Source organism: Sturnira hondurensis, unplaced genomic scaffold (assembly GCF_014824575.4).
Source record: "Sturnira hondurensis isolate 20B ecotype Veracruz unplaced genomic scaffold, ASM1482457v3 Scaffold0022583, whole genome shotgun sequence".
NCBI classification, from domain to species: Eukaryota; Metazoa; Chordata; class Mammalia; order Chiroptera; family Phyllostomidae; genus Sturnira; species Sturnira hondurensis.
Genome location: NW_028095214.1, coordinates 151,546 through 157,017, shown reverse-complemented (window position 1 = coordinate 157,017; position 5,472 = coordinate 151,546).

The following is a 5,472-nucleotide window of genomic DNA, read 5'->3' as shown; positions in this document are numbered from 1 at the left end:
GATACAGCAGCAGCCACTGTGCTCAGGCAGACTACTCCACTCTAAGTGGCAGCAGCCTGAGAAGAAACAATAGCCCTAACCTTGGGAGGGACTCTTCCCTGTCCCTATGGTGCTTAAGCATGACTTCTGAGTGCAGAGTGACTATATTAAGAACTGAAGGAATAAGCCACAGACAGTAGATCTTTGGCATAGCTGGGGTAAAGTGGACTAGAAATGCTAGAGAAGAGATTGGGGATGCATAGGCTTTGGGGAGAGAACAGAAAGAGTAGCCACCATTAACTGAGTGCTCAGTCATCCCCCATAGATAGCAGACAACCTATTCAGGCGGACCAACTCCCTCCATGCAGCAAGAGCCTGAGGGAAAACAATACCCCCAATCCCAAGATGGATTCTGCTACACCCTATGATGCTAAAAACTGACAGCAGGGTTACTAGATTAACAACTGAAGGAGATAGCCACAGACTGTAGATCCCTGGAATTCTTGAACAAACTGCTCAAGGTCAAATCATGTCAACATTTGACATAACTAAAGGTGAATTCAGAAAGAAAAAATGGTGGTAAATACTATGGGCTACTGAGATAAAACCCACTGTGGTCTTCATAATTTGTGGTACTTTCCTGCATATGTTTTTAACATTCATTTCTCCTACATCAAGTTTGTGCATATTCTGCCTTCTTCATCCCCCATTTTATCCATGATGTAAATTTTATTTCACCCTGCACATTGCTCCAACTTTCAACTCTTATTAGTTCTCCTCCCTCTACCCATTCAAAATCACTTTTCTTCCAGTAGGGAATAGCATAGTTGCTCTCCTTTCTTATAATAGTCTTAATCTCTTTAAATTATTATTAATATTGGTTCATTTCTTGTTGACAGGTGGATTGCCTGGTGGAGGGTAATTACTTTTTTGCATGTGGATTTATTTTCTGGGTGTGGTAGTTTTGTCTAGTAGAACCTGCACCACACTATACAAGACATGAGCACAGTGACCCTCAGTCAATCAGCTAGAGGGAAGGACTTACTAAATAATGACTCTACAGCAATCAAAACCCAATTACATCCAAAGAGCCACCATATACAGCATAAAAAGCATCTGAAGAGCATCAACATCAGGAGATAAAGGAGACTGCACCACTGAATCTCACAGATATCCTATCATAGAAGTTCACATCATGAACCCAGGGAGTCAGAACAGACCAATTTAAAAAGTGGGGGCTTACAAGAAGAGGCTCACAAACAGTGAAAGACAAAGAAACGATTCCCAAATAAAAGGAAAAGAGGATGCCTCAGAAAGAATGCTAAATGACACAGAGGCAAGTCAACTATAAGATACTGAGTTTAAATCAATGGTTATCCAGAAATTCAATGAGACCATTGAAAATTACCAAAAACTACAAGGAAATTACAATGAACTCACTTAAAATTATATCAACATGAAAAAGGAAATAGAAACTATCAACAAAGGCCAAGAAGAAATGAATAATACAATTTCTGTACTGAAGAACAGAGTAGGAGGAATCAAAACCAGGCTAGATGAAGCAGAGGGTAGGATCACCGAGTTGAAAGACAAGGCAGAAAAAAAAATGCCAAGAAGAAGCATGAAAAGGAAAAGAAGCTCAGAAAAAAAAAATTGGAAAGGAGGAAGAAAAACTACCGTTGTTTGCAGTCATCATGACAGGGTACATAGAAAATCCTATAGACTCCACCAAAAACTGCTCAACCTAATAAGTGAATTTGGCAAAATGGTGGGATACAAAGTCAATATTCAGAAATTAAAGGCATTTTTGTACACCAACAATGAAATATCAGAAACAGAAATCGGGGGGGGGGGATCTCATTTGATACAGCAACAACAACAACAAAATAATAAAGTACCTAGTAATAAATCTAACCAAAGAGGTAAAAAGCGTATACTCAGAAAACCACACAACACTGAAGAAAGAAATTAAGGAAGGCACAAACTATTGAAGCATGTGCCATGCTCATGGATTGGAAGAATTAACATCATCAAAATGTCCATACTACCCAAAGCAATTTATAGATTCAATGCAATCCCTATTAAAGTACCAGTGACATATTTCACAGATATAGAGCAAACATTTCAGAAATGTATATGGAACCATAAATGACCCCAAATAGCTGCAGCAATTTTGAGAAAGAAGAACCAAGTAGGAAGGATCACAATACCTGATATCAAACTGTATTACAAGGCCACTATAATCAAAACAGTCTTGTACTGGCATAAGAACAGACTCATAGACCAATGGAACAGAACAGAATAGAGAGCCCAGAAATAAACCCAAATCTTTATGGTCAATTAATATTTGACAAATGGGACAAAAACATAAATTAGAGAAAAAATAGCCTCCTCAAAAAATAGTGTTGGGAGATCTGGACAGCTACATGCAAAAAAATGAAACTCGATCACCAACTTACACCATACACAAAAATAAATTTAAGGTGGATAAAATACTTAGATGTAAGTTGCAACACCATAATAGTCCTAGAGAAAAACATCAGCAGAAAAATTGCAGACATTCCACTCAGCAACATCTTCACTGATATGTCCCCTAAAGCAAGGGGCATAAAGGAAAGAATAGACAAATGGGACCTCATCAAATTAAAAAGCTTCTGCATGGCTAAAGAAAAAGAATTAAAATTAAAGGAGAACCAACTATACAGGGAAACATATTTACCAATGATACCTCAGACAAGGCTTTGATCTCCAAAATATATAAAGAATTCACACAACTCTACTGCAGGAAGACAAAACCCCAATTAAAAAAATGGGCAAAAGACTTGAACAGACACTTCTCCAAGGAGGACATACAGAGGGCCCAGAGACATATGAAAAGATGTTCAGCATCACTAGCCATCAGAGAGATGCAAAATTAAAACCACAATGAGATACCACTTCACACCAGTCAGAATGACCATCGTAAACAAATCAATGATCAAGTGTTGGAAAGGATGTGAAGAAAAGGGAACCCTGTTGCATCCACCATCCACGAGAACAAATGTCAGAGACTTTCAGGGTTTCACAGATGTTACTTTATTGGCCAAGTTTAACCTGCGCAGGGGTGAAGTCTCAGAGTGTCCAGAGACATAGTGTCTGCAAGGGCTGCAAAGAGAGTCATGCCTAGCACTTACAGCTAAGTCCTTATATAGAGGCAAGCAAGCAAGCATTTCACAGAAGCAGATTTGGCGGTTAGCTATTGGCTTACAGAGCCCGTGCTCGGGAACAGGGTGAGGTCTGACTCAACTGAGAGGAAAATTTTGAAACTAAACAGATGGCAATCAACTTACAGTATGTTTGCTAGGGATGCAGGCTCCTTGGGGCTGAGACTATTTTTCTTGTTCCCAACATTCCCCCGTTTTCTTTTCTTATGTCAAACCCTTGACTCTTCATCACTCGGAAGGATGGTATAAGGTTGGGAGAGTACCATTAACTTGACTACTTCTATCCTCTCTTTGATAAAAGCAAGAACTCTATTTAGGATGATAGGCCCTATGGTGATCAATAATAGGAGCAATAAGAGGGGTCCAGCAATAGCAGATATAAGGGTAGTTAACCAAGGTGATGTTTTGAACATGGAGGCATACTAACTAGAACTTTCCTCCTCTTTATCTCTATCCTTTAATCTTTTGGTGAGTGTCTTGATATTTTCTCTAATTACTCCAGAGTGGTTAGCATAAAAACAACATTCCTCCCCTAATGTAGCACATAACCTACATTGCTGGAGGAAGAGGAGATCTAATCATCTCCTATTTTGTAATGCTACTTCAGCAAGGGAGTCTACTTGGTATTCTAAATATATTACCTGATCTTGGAGGAGGGAGATATCTGAGGTGCTGCGCCTTTCATTGGCTGCGCGGCAGAAGCAGGTTACAGAAGCGGAATGCGAAAGTTAGACTCTTCTACGGGGCATTCCTAGGCTAGCAGGAAAGGGGCTTTTCTCTATCATTCCCCTCTGTGGGTGCTTAGACAGCACTTTTGTCTGTCTTAGCATCCAATAACGGGACTCTCTGCTCTTGTTGTTGCTGGAGCATGAGAATGCGGCTAGTGGTTTTCCGTACTAGTGTTCCTTCTAACTGGCTGACTACTGTTCTGATGGCCGAGGGTCCTATGGTAATGACTAGGATGAGGATGATCAGGGGTCCTAGGATAGGGGCTAGGAAGGAGAGAAGAGTGTCCTGCCACCAGGAGGATGCTCCTGTCCTGGCCCTGGGCCATAGTCTGTTTTTAGCAAAATAGCAACACTTTTCTCCTAGGAATATACAGGTCCCCCCTGTTCTTCGATTCAGAGCATTAATGAGGTTTTTTCCTCATTTTTCTCCTCCTGTAATTAACTATTAGGAGGGGTTCTGAGATTCCTTTCTCCTTCTGGAATCATATAAAGGACAATGGACGAAGGTCTCATCTTCTTATAACTACTTCAAGCTGGACATGGACGTCGTCCTACCTACCCTTGGGTCAGGGGTACCCTGAAAGAGGAGGAGGTGGGTGCAGCACAGAGGGAGTCCTTCCTGCAAGGGGAAGGACCTTACAGAGTCCTGGTTAGTTGGCTGTCACCGGTAAGTTGCAGGGTTGGTGTCCAAAGGCTGGCATTACTGGACTGTTGGCCTTCTGGTCAGGTCATATTCTGGAAGTGACAGATTAGGCAGGTCATAGGCATACGGCCTATGTAAACAGAAAAAGATACAGGTTAATTCACACAATAATTCCCAAACCAGTTGCTGTGCCTGTGACACTGTCTTTTGGGATGACATTCCATTGCAAGGTCTTTCATGAAATGACATTTAATAGTGGCAATTTGTCAGTTCCTTTGCACCTGTAAATTGTACATCTTTGGTGACATCACAAACCTGGTTTCAACTCTTAAATGAAAATAAGACAGTTAGCTGCGCCATTCTGATATCCAATACTGAGCATAGTGATTTTCCTAGAACTATCATTTTTCTCCTTAAGATCACCCTCACTGTTATTATAGGGACTACTTTGGGTCCCACTTTTGATTTTGACTGTTCATTTGCATAAACACACCAAGAGCAGCCTGGATCACTTATGATCCTTAAGTCCGCTTTGCTGGAATTCACACAGGGACCTTCAGATTGACTTCTCAGTCTGCCCCTCAGGGCACAGAAGTAAAGCCACACATCCGCCATCTGGCTTTGCCTGTACCAGTCATTTCACTCAAATCTTTGAGCCTCCATTGTGCCTATAGGTTCCTTTTAGCCCTCTTTCAGGAAGGCAACCTTCGTTCCTTCTCCGGAAAGACTGGCACTAACCGCACAACCAACCAATGTACCAGGCTTTTCTCGTGGGCTTTTGCTAGCTTCACAGGTCAATCCCAGTTCCTCTGAGCTCTCTGGTAATGACCATACATGCCTCCTTCAGGTGTGACATTCCAGTCCAAGTCCTGGTTAACAAAACCACTATTAATGACTGGTCTTATTGGTTTTATGCAAA